Here is a 14,063-nt window from a genome sequence, read left to right on the forward strand (position 1 = left end):
AAGTGGCAAAAATGGATGGTTACATTAGAAAAAATCAGTTAAAAAGAGACAAAAAATGGTTAAAAGGGGCTAACATGGGAGGATAAATTAGCTGATGGTTTAAGGTACCAAAAATTGGCTAGAAGTTGCAAAAACTGGCTTAATGTGAGGAAATGTGTCAAAACAGGTGTAAAAGGTGAGGACAAAGACGATGATTAAATGTGGCAGGAGTAAAGAGTTTGAAATTAATAACCCTTTAATAGTTTGTCACACTTTTTCAGCTCCAAAATGAGCTAACTGTTTGCCAGGATGCTACCAATGCTACTGATCCAACACACATGCACTGATATCATCAATAAATCACAGCTGGGGAGGGGCCCAGCCAGCTCTGTCAGCCGGCCTGCTCCCTACACATGACCACTGACAGAAACTGTAGTAGTTCAAAAAGCCACTGTTTCAGAACGGCATATTGCCTGTTGCAAGTTAGCTGTTTCATACAGTTTCCAGAACATTGCATTTTTCAGGCACCTCATCAGCCAAAATTCAAAAAACGGTCAAGTTTATCAGCTGAATTTTAATGGACAAATTATGGACAAATATGTGAAAGAAAAGCTAATGTTTAAAATCAGCAGAATGTCCCTTTAATGTAACTGTTTAATCTTCTTTCTGCTAAAGAAAAGTAAGTCTGTGTTGAGATGAAAGTGTAGTGTTAACGATGATCACACAGAGTAAACCTGTAATAATTGGAGCGCTGATTGTTTCCTCTGAGTGGAGAACAAAAATAGAAACACTTTTTTTTTAAACTGTGGACACAAAGAGACTAAAGAGGATTACTGCTGTGTTCACGATTCCTTTAATTCTGTTTTTATTTCAGCACCAAAGCTCTGAATAATCTTCATTATCATGATTAAGAGAAGCTGATTCATTTATACCTTCATTCCTGCAGCACACTTATTACCATTATTAATGGTAATTGGAATAAGAGTGTTTCAGGTAAAATTAGTATGCATATGAATAAAACAATACACTCACGCAGAGATAATGAAGATCTTTGTGGGCTGAAGCACTGTCAGATGATCAGAGTTATATGCAAAGTTGAAGTAATGGACTGAATTTTAAAGAAAAACTATTTAAAACAAAAGATTAATGTCTATAGACATAGAAAAAACTCCTAATACAAGAAAGAGAAAGACACAAGTTTAATGTTAAGATGAAGAAATTCAGTCAAAAATCAAAGATACAATCAGAGAGGTAAACACATTTACATGTTGTTAAAGCAGATCACCAGAGGGGTCGCCAAAGAGCAAAAACAAAAACAAGTCACACATTTACATTTCTGATCTGAGATCAACACTCAAAAAATAAGATGTTATGACAGCTTAATTGACTTGGGCAGACAACTGCAGTTCCTCAAGTGTCCACTAGAGGCAGCCTCCCACAGTGAGTCATCCCTCATATATCCCCATGTTAAAATGTCCAACTTTAAAGCAGGAAAAAATATGTTCACAGCCTGATACAAAAACAGTTTTGGTCTCTATCGATCTCAACGGTGACTGTCTTCCTTTTTCAGTGGCTCTGCTTCTGTTAGTAAATTCAAATTCTCCATTGAAATTTCATTAGGCCCCTGAATGTGGATTTTCTAACTCTGACACCAAGTCACCCAGCTACCTGAATACTTTCATCTACAAAACATTTCATTCAAAACAAATTATTTTCCAACTGATGACATTTTAGTGCCCTTCTCTCAAAACATACACAAGCCTTCTGTCTATTTTTTTAATAATTCATAATCCAATTCAATAAAACTATTATTTTTTGTAGTTTCAAAAAGATTTTATTCATTGGTGGTTGCTAACAGCAAAAGTCTGCAACATTTTTCAAGGAAACAGCAGGTTCTTAAAGCAGAGTAACCCATCGCTGCCTCTCTCTTGCTGAAATTTTCCATCAAACATCCTGCCATTGGTTGGCATAGCCAGTCAGAGTGCACTGTAGAATGCAAAATAGGCAGTATGGCAGTTAGCATTAGCTGCTAGCTGCTTGACAATTGAAAATGGATTAAAAATGCAGAAAAAGACGTTCAATGTCAGAGTTGCTAGTATAGATTTAATCTTTGAAGATCCTGAATAGTCCAGTCTTGTTAGAAAAGCTTCTGTAAAGGCTATAAAGGCGTCGATAGCATCATTGGAACAGCAAAATGGCTAGCTTCCAGTCTCAGAGGGTTAAAGAAACAAAATGTTGATTATTTTCACTAAAAATAGCCCCCTTTAAGGCATCTTTACTAAACGGAATTCCAATGTTTTGTTTTCACTCATAAATGTCACTCCTAATTCTGGGACCAGCTGCTAATCTTGTAAAGCACATGGGTTGTCCAGATTCCATGTCTGTCATCAGGCAGAGCCAGATTACAAAGCTCGGATCCTAAATGACTGTGCAAGGTCTGAAAATGGGCCTGACTGATCAGAGTCATCTGAGTTTATCAGATCTGGACCACATTTCTTTGTTGCAGTGGTTCCCAACCTTTTCTTAAACCCCCCCAACGTACACACACATGTTTATATCTACAAAAAACTAAGCCCACCCACCAACTTGGAAAAATTGAACAACTTTAATTGTTTTCATTGAGAAACCCTGACATTACAGACCTACTGTACATTCTTTATAGCAGTGACTCTCAGCTGGTCTAGACTCGAAATGTAGAGAACTGATTAGTAAAAATGTGGTTTGGAAGATTCAAAGCTAATGAACATTTTTACTGATTTTGTGCAAACATGGAGAAAAGTGAGCAGAGTTTTACTGGGGCGGGGGTTTCAGAGTTCTATGAGGCTGCTGTCAGTGTGAATGTGATGAACTCAGAGCAGAACAAACACGATGAATAAATAATCTGATTTAAGACTCAAACTCTGGATTCTGCAGCTCAGAGAAGCTCTTCAAGGCCAAACAGCAGCTTCCTCACTGTACACACACACACACACACACACACACACTGCTGCAGGCCCCAGGGGCTGATGGGAAACAGGGGGAGGTGAGGAAGGAGGGGGGTCTGTTCACACCTTTACTTTCTAAAATCGACCTGCAGACTCGATTGTTGTTCAGCTTTTTCTCCGTCAGCAGCAGAGACACCAGAACGTCTCTGAGGAGCCTCCTTCTCCTTTTCCTTCTTTTTCTCCTCTGCCTGTGTGAAGACGAGCCCCACGGCCTTCTGGGAAAATAAAAACTTTATTCAGTGTGAGGCTCAGAGGAGAGACGACTTCAAACCGAGCGTCTCTGAGCTGATCTGAACGCAGAATAACAAACAGACGGGAAGAGAGGAGGCTCAGTTTCAACCAAGGATGAGAAAACATCAATAAAGCAGAAAAAAATGAGTATTGATTTGTTTTTCTAATATTATTATGATATTAAGACTGTTTTATACACATTATACCAACAAATGATGGACATTTTTATTGAAAAAATAAAGCTTCACTTCAACAGTCATATCGGATTTTTGTGTGGTGGTCATGTGACGCCTGTGTCATGGTTTGATTTTCATTATGGCGAGCACGTCAGCGAGTCAGATTGCATGCATAAGCACCGCTCTAAAAGCTGATGAAGAGAGGGCTTCCCTATTTGGTTGGTTATGATAACGTCACAGTTGAACTTTTCCAACTGCAACACCAATTCCAAAAAAGTTGGGGCGCTGTTTGAAATGCCATATCTCATAAACCCATATATAATTCACAGTACAACATACCGGATGTTGAAACTGAATCATTTTAATATTTTATGATGCTCATTTTGATTTTGATGGCAGCAACAGATCTCAAAAAAGTTGGGACAAAGTCATGTTTGCAATTGTATAGCATCCACTCATCTTTTAACAAGAGTCTGTAAAAGTCTGGGAAGTGAGAGGACCAGTTGCTGGAGTTTTGGGAGAGGAATGTTGCCCCATTCTTGTCTGATGTAGGATTCTAGCTGCCCAATAATCCTGGTTTTCTACTAGTGAAAGGTCTGGACTGCAGGAAGGCCAGTCCAGGACCCAGACTCTTCTGTGAAAGCCATGCTGATGTGATGGAAGCTGCTTGTAGTTTAGCATTGTCTTGCTGAAATAGTCAAGGCCTTCCCTGAAAGAGACGTTGTCTGGATGGGAGCATATGTTGCTCTTTAACCTCTATCCACTTTCAACATTGATAGTTTCTTTCCAGATGTGTAAGCTGTCCACACCATAGGGACTAATGCAACCCCACACCGTCAGAGATGCAGGCTTTAGAACTGATAACAAGCTGGATGGTGTCTCCCCTCTTTTATCCTAGGGCCACGGCATTTATTTTTTCCAAAAATAATTCTAAAAATTGATTCATGTGACCACAGAACAGTTTTCCATTTTGCCTCAGTCCATTTTAAAGAGCTTTGAACCAGGGAAGACAGCGGCATTTCTGGATCGTGTTCACATATGGCTCCGTCCTTGCATGATGCAGCTTTAATTTGCATTGGTTTCATTGGTTGGATTCTGAATATTTTGATGATGTCATGTTCTGTAGATGGTTGGGTATTCCAAGTCTTCACAATTTTATGTTGAGGAACATTTTTTTCTGGATTAGTTCCACAATTTTTAGATGCTGTTTTTAACAGATTGGTGTACCTCTGCCTTTCTTCACTTCTGAGACTCTGCCTCTCTAAAATGCTCCTTTTATGCTCAGTCATATTACTAACCTGTTGCCAATTAATCTCAATAGTAGCAAAGTTCTCTTCCAGCTGTTTTTCATAAATACCGCTTAATTTTCTGGCCTTTATTTGGCCTGTTCCTATTTTTTTGAGACGTGTTGCTTCCACCAAATTCAAAATGAGCTAAATTTTCCATGAAATGGTAAAATGTCTCAGATTCAACCTCTGATATGTTTTTTTTTCTGTTGTAAATAAAATATGGGTTGATGAGAATTGATATCATTATTTTTATTTACATCATCCACAGCATCCCAACTTTTTTGGAACAAGTGCCTTAAAAGCCCAGTTTTGGCAGTTATGGGGAGCAACTCAACTTGATTAAAAAAAATGCTCTATGCCAAAATTTTCTTGCTAGTTAGACAAGAAATCAACTCACTTAAAGGGAGATGCACTGCGGTAGAACTTATAAAGAAAGAACGTTGTTACCCCTGAGAGATGAAGCCAAAATCCAGTAGACACATGCCTGTATAAGAGTAGTGAAAGCTCTTGTCAGCTTTTAACAGAGCAGCTGAGCACTTCCAGCCCACATTACCCAGCAGGTCCTACACTTGGAGAAAGCAACGCTGAAGCTTTGCAGAGATGTAGCTGAGAAACTGTAGGTGAAGAAACTAAAGAAAGAGGCGGGTTTTACTACAATGACTCTTTATGATGCTTTATTAAGACTTTTGCATCTCACTCTAGAATAAACTATGAAACACAGAGTTCTGTGAAGATTTTGAACTCTTTAACCCCTTTTTTTGTTTCCACATTTCCTACAAACCATCCTGATCATGAATCAGCCTGATCCATCCTCCATGCTTTCCTCTAAGTGAGCCCAGTCATCTGACAGAGAGCATTGTGGGTCTGAATAATGGAGAGGAAACTAAACGTCTTCTCGCTCCTAACGTTTCTCTGGAGGCACGAACAGCTGAAGAGGTCGCTCGATATTTTCTGTTTGTGTTGGAGAGGTGTGAACGTTTCACGTTGGAGTCTCTGGAGAGAAACAAGAGCATGAGGAGGAGAAGACAAAGAAGAAGAAGAAGAGAGAGGAAGAGGCTTTATATCGATTACATTGATGTGTGAGAAAGAGGAAGTGTGAGGCCTTCTGGGTAAAATGCTTTAGGTTTAAAGAGACGCTGAATGACTGATAAGAAGCACACTTAGCAACTAGAGCTCTACAAAAACTCAAAGTTTGAAACAAAAAACACATCTCTGTGTGAGTCTGGACATGCCATTCACCTGTAAGGGATAGTGTTAGAAAGTGGAAGTGTTTAGGAACAGCAGCAATGCTGCCCTGGATCTGAAGGCCATGCAAAATAAAAGAGAATTGGGTCATAGTATGATGTATACCAGGGTTATGATTGTTCAAAAATTTGTGATGAGGAAAAATGTCAGCTTTTATGTTTGTCACTCTGCAGAGGCCACACCCACTGATTAAAGGTCACAGATTTTTGCACAGACATAAATCCACCTCTTAAGGCCTTTGATGAAATCCCTCTGACTATTTAGATAAAGTACGAGCCCTTTAACAGGCCTAAAACCCTGAAATTTTGGCTAATTTATTCAAAATGGCAGATTTCCTGTTGGAGAAAGAAACATCCTCATAGGGATTTATGTAGGTTTCCCCAAGCTGCATCTACACTCCAGATTTCAGAAATCTTAGTAATCAGTGAAATCTACATCAGCCTCACATGTTTCAGACCCCACATATGTGTGCCAAATGTCTTTTGTTTTTGAGAATGTTAAGGGGCCAAAAGGGCCAAGGATGCAGTAAAATGAAAACAAACCCAACCAATTTCAGTAGGGCTCTCACACCCTTGGTGCTCGGGCCATGGGGGGATTATTACCCAGGTCCAGAGCAGCCAGGGGCCCTTAAGAAGCCTGGATTTTTTTCTTGGTAATTAATGTCATTACTGAATCGAAATCCACTAAATAGATTGTAAACACACTGAAATTTATACATCAAAGTTAAAATGAAAAACTGGGGGACCCCTGCTTCTTCCTTCAGAGAGGTCCAAATGGTATAGTCCACCCCAGGGCAGAGCCTGGAGGAGAGGAGAAAGGTAGGATGGTGGAGGAGAATAAAGCAGGGATAGAGAACAAGAAGAGGATGATGGAGAAGAAGAAATCAGAGGATGATGGAGGAGAAGAAATCAGAGGATGATGGAAGAGAGGAAAGCAGTGATAGACACCAAGATGACGATAATGGAGGAGACGAAATCAGAGGATGATGGAGGAGAAGAAATCAGAGGATGATGGAGGAGAAGAAAGCAGAGGATGATGGAGAAGAAGAAATCAGAGGATGATGGAGGAGAAGAAATCAGAGGATGATGGAGAAGAAGAAATCAGAGGATGATTGAGGAGAAGAAATCAGAGGATGATGGAGGAGAAGAAAGCAGAGGATGATGGAGAAGAAGAAATCAGAGGATGATGGAGGAGAAGAAATCAGAGGATGATGGAGAAGAAGAAATCAGAGGATGATGGAGGAGAAGAAATCAGAGGATGATGGAGGAGAAGAAAGCAGAGGATGATTGAGGAGAAGAAATCAGAGGATGATGGAGGAGAAGAAAGCAGAGGATGATGGAGAAGAAGAAATCAGAGGATGATGGAGGAGAAGAAATCAGAGGATGATGGAGAAGAAGAAATCAGAGGATGATGGAGGAGAAGAAAGCAGAGGATGATGGAAGAGAGGAAAGCAGTGATAGACACCAAGATGACGATAATGGAGGAGAATAAATCAGAGGATGATGGAGGAGTAGAAAGCAGTGAGAGAGAGCAAGAAGATAGTGATGGAGGAGAAGAAAGCAGAGGATGATGAGAAGAAGAAGGCAGAGGATGATGGAGGAGAAGAAAGCAGGGATAGACACCAAGATTAGGACAACAAAAGAGATGAAAGCAGGGACAGAGAGCTAGGTGAGGATGATCTTGGAGAAGAAAGCAGTGATAAAGAGCAAGAAGAGGTTAATGGAGCAGAGGAAAGCAGGGATAGAGACCAAGATGAGGATGGTAAAGGAGGAGAAAGCAGAGATGAGAGCAAGATGAGGCTAATAAACACAAACTTGTGTAAAAGAAGCTGTACAATTTAACTTAATAAAACAGAATAATATTGCTATTCAATTTAGGGACATTTTACTTGAAAAGATAAATTGAATTGCATCAATATTTGTTAAGCAATGCAACATTTTTTGCTTGGCTGGCCGGCTAAGGAGTGCCCTGTGTAAATTTCTTGAACAGTGCCCAAAGTTTCTAGCTGTGCCCCGCCCGGACCCTAATAACAAACACGAATCTGTTGAATTACAAATATATCTTCACACCAGTTCAGTGCTCGGGCCCTAATAAAAGCATCATATGGTGTCATACTATGGTCCTAGAGACTCACTAATTGGGAAACTTAGTGTTGATATTAATACGGCTGTGAAACAATTAGCTGTTTATTCAAATACTAGCTAATCAATTTTAGCTATCAAGCAGCACTGTTTACTCCCCTAGATGTTTAATCTGAGCTGAGGTAACCAGGCGTAAACCAGGTCTCTGTTTGAATCCAGCTCGCCTGTGCGTCATGTTCAACAGTCTGCAGATCATCTCAGGGACAGCTGAAGAGTTGAAGAGATTCAGAGAAAGTCTGTCTCCGTTTCTTCAGGTCAGAGACGTTCCTGTCTCTCTCCGTCTTTGAGCTCGTCTCTGTTCTTGTAAAATCTAAAACCAGAACAAAGGAGCGTCTGTGGAGCAGGTGACTTTCAGAATCAGAGCGAAGACGACAAGATGAAGGATGTTTTCATCAGGAGCTGAGTGAAGGTCACAGCTGAAGGTCGTCTCTGTTTGGATTGGGAGATGATTCTGTGCGCTGTTGTGAATATTTAAACTCTGTGCTCGCTCTGATTGGCTGTTTGATGGATCATTAGAACAGTTCAAAGTGAATCATAAGGCTCTCTCTCTCTCTCTCTCTCTCTCTGCTGCAGATTTCATGTTAATGAAGACAGGAGTGATGCTGCAGAGAGGCAAGGACGCCTCAGGCTTACCTGCTCACGCTTTGAAGTCTGCATCATGTTTGTGGATCAGGAGCCGCTGACCTCCATCATCTGTGACTCCTCACGATGCAGCTGTGCAGAAAACACCAGACCCATATGAGAGGAGTCTAGCTGGTTCTCTGCAATGACGGTTTCATTATCAAAGTTGTCCCAAAGACTTAAAATCTTACAACCTGTTCCTTCTTGTTTCTGTCATGATTGCTGGCATGTTGGTGTCTGTCCACAATGTGGAGAGTGTCAAGTTTCTCACTTGTCTTTTTTTGCACCACTTCTTTAAGTTTGAGGGGCATTCAAGAGGAGAATTTTGCATTTTTACTTCTTGCAAGTTGAGTTGGACATGAGGAAAGGCATTCTGATGTGCCGTAAATTCTAACATACAACCCCAATTCCAAATAAGTTGGGGCCCTGATGTAAAATCAAAACAATGGTTGTCAAATTGCATAAACCCATAAATCTGAAAAGAAAGTAGGGACGGGGCCAACCATAGAAAAACATAGCTGCATAGCTAATGCAGCTACATAGCTTAGGAATCTAACAGGTAGAGCTAAGCTCGCAAAGCAGCTATGTAAACTATGCTGGTGTATTGTCTACAGAGCTACATTAACTTTAGCTAGGTTTTCTGAAGCTCACATTGCTAAAGCTAACTTAGCTATAGAAAACATAGCTAAACAGCTAACAGAACTACATGGCTAAAGTAGACATAAGCTCACAAAGCAGCTATGTAAGCTATGTAGCTACATAGCTTATGTATCTGACATAAGTAAAGCTTAGCTCACAAAGCAGCTATGTTAGCTACGCCGGTGTATTGTCTACAAAGCTACATTAACTTAAGCTAGGTTTTCTGAAGCTCACATTGCTGAAGCTGACTTAGCTATAGAAAACACAGCTACATAGCTAACAGAACTACATGGCTAACAGACATAAACTCACAAAGCAGCTATGTAAGCTACGTAGAAAAACATAGCTAATGCAGCTACATAGCTTATGTATCCAACATAAGTAAAGCTAAGCTCACAAAGCAGCTATGTTAGCTCTGATGGTGTATTGTCTACAGAGCTACATTAACTTTAGCTATGTTTTCTGAAGCTCACATTGCTAAAGCTAACTTAGCTATAGAAAACATAGCTAAACAGCTAACAGAACTACATGGCTAAAGTAGACATAAGCTCACAAAGCAGCTATGTAAGCTATGTAGCTACATAGCTTATGTATCTGACATAAGTAAAGCTTAGCTCACAAAGCAGCTATGTTAGCTACGCCGGTGTATTGTCTACAAAGCTACATTAACTTAAGCTAGGTTTTCTGAAGCTCACATTGCTGAAGCTGACTTAGCTATAGAAAACACAGCTACATAGCTAACAGAACTACATGGCTAACAGACATAAACTCACAAAGCAGCTATGTAAGCTACGTAGAAAAACATAGCTAATGCAGCTACATAGCTTATGTATCCAACATAAGTAAAGCTAAGCTCACAAAGCAGCTATGTTAGCTCTGATGGTGTATTGTCTACAGAGCTACATTAACTTCAGCTAGGTTTTCTGAAGTTGACATTGCTAAAGCTAACCTAGCTATAGAAAACATAGCTACATAGCTAACAGAACTACATGGCTAACGTAGACGTAAGCTCACAAAGCAGCTATGTAAGCTATGTAGCTACATTATCTACATAGCTGCATTAACTTTAGCTACATTTTCTGAAAAGAGTGACACAGCTGCACTGAAATGAAATGAATTTATGCAGGAGGACTGTTAAAATCTTTTTCCTCTTCGGAGATCCCTAAAAATGCACCAAGGCCAACTTATCCTCCAGATTTTACAGTATTTCAGTCCATTTCTTAAATTTCTGGCTGTTTGTCAGGATCTTCTGTCCTGCCTCCATGCATCATCATCATCCTGGGACAGGAAAGAAACCTGGAACAATAGAAAGAGAGCTCATCCTCTGTCCCCTGTGGGGCTCCACCTGTCCTGTAGAGGTGAGACCGTCTCCGCGTCCGTCCCTCACAGGACTGAAGGTTAATGATCCCAGCTACATTATCTCAGCTGCATTAACTTTAGCTCCACATTTTCTGAAAAGAGTGACACAGCTGCACTGAAATGAAATGAATTTATGCATTCAGTCCATTTCTTAAATTTCTGGCTGTTTGTCAGGATCTTCTGTCCTGCCTCCATGCATCATCATCATCCTGGGACAGGAAAGAAACCTGGAACAATAGAAAGAGAGCTCATCCTCTGTCCCCTGTGGGGCTCCACCTGTCCTGTAGAGGTGAGACCGTCTCCGCGTCCGTCCCTCACAGGACTGAAGGTTAATGATCCCAGCTCCGCCCCCCCTCAGGACTCAGCCTATGGAGCCTCCACTGATCCTCACTCTGCATTCAGGTGTCACACTGACTAACTGCATGTGAATATTTTCTATTTTTAAAGGCGAGAACAGAGACGATGTGAGGATGAAATAATTGGTTCCAGTGAATCCAGGAGCTATTTTTGATCATCAGCTGAGACGTTCAGGTCATGTGACCACGGTGAGAAAAAAAGAAGGTTGCTATGAAGATGAGCAAAACGACAAAGGGAGGTCTGAATAATAATCAGAGTTTGGTTTACACAGGGAGAGGCAGTATTTCACTGAGGGGAGTCACAAACTGTGTGTTTTATGCTATTGTAGTACTCTTTTGTTCTGGGGTCACTTATAATTATGCATAATAACATGAACATGTGCTGTATAATTTTGCATTACAGTATATAAATATTCATACTGGTCATAATCATGCTCTATAATTTATGATCCTGCATAAGAATTACCTTTGTCTGTTTTTATTGCAGATAACAAGACTCTGGTTTACATGTGAGTTCTCTTTAACACTCTTTTACTCTTATCACATTAAAATCAAGCCTTTGTTTGAGTTTTTTTTATTACTACCTGCTCTAATTATGTCAAAAAATGAAATTAAACACAAGAAATGTTTAGATGAAAGAGAATAATGCTCAGGTTTATGCACATGTAATCTAAGAGCGTGATAACCACATGCAGAAGCACACTGTGCACCTTTAAACAATCTCAGTGGTCAATAGACCGGGCTGTAGCTTTACAGTCAGTTACCATGGTGATCCTGGAGGGTTAAAAGGGAGCCAGCTTCATTAAAACTCTTGACCTGGACTCAAAAGACTCACATTCACTCTGAGAATCCTCTCAGAGAGCTCCTAAAGCCGAGCACAAACTCGGTGTTTTAAAAAAAAAAGTTAAATTGTGACTAACAGTAACAGATTCAGAGGTCCAGCCAATTTTGCTAGCAGTCTCACAGTTAGTGAAATGGAGATCACCTGAGTGGAATGATAGTAAAGACAGCTATGTCAGGGAGGTCCAGTCACACAGGTTAGCCGTGTGAGGTCATTGTCTAAAAATATAGACATTTAAATAAATAAATAAACACATCACATCTGAAATGTCAAAAAATATTTGATAGCATCTCATAGTTTCAAAACTCAGAAGTGACAAAACAGGCAGAAGTTTTAACTCATGTCCTCTTTATATCATTTATTTCATCTGATGTCTAATGCTGATGTCACAGTTTAACTGGTGTTGGATTAACTGGTGACACTTTATGACATTCTGCTGTGCTGCTTGTGTTCTGATTTTAACCCTTAGGGGAGGTTGTGCGCAATTTAACGTGCTTTTCAATTTTTTTTTTTAGTTTGGCTGTGATCATGTGTATGGCATGAATTTTGGCAAGAATGGGCATTTTTAGCCCATTCAATCTTGTTATTTCAAGCTCAGCTCCTACAGTAAGTCAAAAAACAGTGTTTACCAGTGCAAAAATGCACCACTGAAACCCACTCAAACTGCAATTTCATTCTCACTTCCATTAAAGGAAGGATAGTGGATAGAGCATGCATTTTATTTTTTCTCGGTGCCAATCTGGGAGTTTGCTTTGGAATTGATCATTTTTACTATTCATAACTAGATGGGTCATTCTGACCATATTTGGCATATGGAGAAAAAAAACATACTAAACATGAACAAAAAAACAAACAACAAAAAATAACAATGCATAAAAATCAATATTGTTGCTAATCTCTGACATTTCTGTAATAATTCAAAATGAAAACAAATTTACTTTGCACGTAGCATACTAAAAATAATTAATTTTTCTGTTTTTACCATCAAAAACATGGAGGCATCATGACAAAAAATAACATTTAAAGGGTTAAAATCTTTTAGAAAAAAAGAATATTTGATATCAATAATTAGATTAGTTGTCTGTACAAAAAATTGCCAGAGGAAGTCAATTTGAGGAGATTGTGGAAAGACCAGGCACTTTTAGTTAGAAAAGCCTGAAAAGTGACTTTTGCAAAATATGTCCCCTTTAAAAATTAATGAATATTTGATACCAATAATTAGGTCACTTGTAGGTAGAGTGAGTATGTGACATTGGACAAAAAAATGCATATATACATATATGCATATGCAACACTTTTCACTATGTCACTGCTTCATTCTGCCATTTCAGCAACATTTTATGCCATTTTTAACCAATTTCTGCCACTTTTTACTTTTTTATCACTCTTTAACCCACTTTGTTCCCTTTTCACTGCTTTGCAATTGGCTATTATGCACCATTTTGCCACTTTTAACCCAATTTTGATACTTTTTGCATGTTTTTCCCACTTCAACCCAATTTTTTGCCATTCTTTAACTCCTTTAAGCCACTTTTCTTGCCTGTCTTATCCCTCCTATATCCATTTTTGTCCCTTTTTGTCCATTTTTGCCACATTTGACTATTTTTGCCACTTTAAAGCCATATTTGATATAATTTTTGCCCCTTTTTTCTCTTATAGTAAAGTTTTGCCACATTCTAACCTCTTATCACCACTTTTCCTGCAAGTTTTTGTCACTTTGTGCCACTCCACAACCCCTTTGGATGCTTATCGCCCATTTTTTGCCACTCTCTTACCCCTTTACACCACTTTATCTGGCCATTTTTGCCATTTTTTAAAACGTTTTTTAATATTTACTAATAATGGCTGACAAGTGAATTTCTGTAAAAACAGATCAAATGTGAAGTCATTCTAAAACTATTTGAATATTTGTTGTTTTGGGGTGGATTTAACAGCTGCAGACATTTATAGCCAAAAGATATTCTTATGACCACAACATTTTCTTTTCCTGCTTTTCTGAATATAAAGATCTTCTGAGGGCCAGACAGGAAGCTTTGGGGGGGCCTGATTTGGCCCCCAGGCCGCCAGTTGATGATCAGTGCCCTAAGGGTTAAGCATCAATGTGTTTTCTGAGTCATTAATGCTTCTTGAAAAGAGTTTTCAGGTCCTCAAAGTACATTTACAGAAATAAATATTAGAAAAGAAAATTGGACTTTGCAGATG

Source organism: Cheilinus undulatus, linkage group 23, assembly GCF_018320785.1.
Source record: "Cheilinus undulatus linkage group 23, ASM1832078v1, whole genome shotgun sequence".
NCBI classification, from domain to species: domain Eukaryota; kingdom Metazoa; phylum Chordata; class Actinopteri; order Labriformes; family Labridae; genus Cheilinus; species Cheilinus undulatus.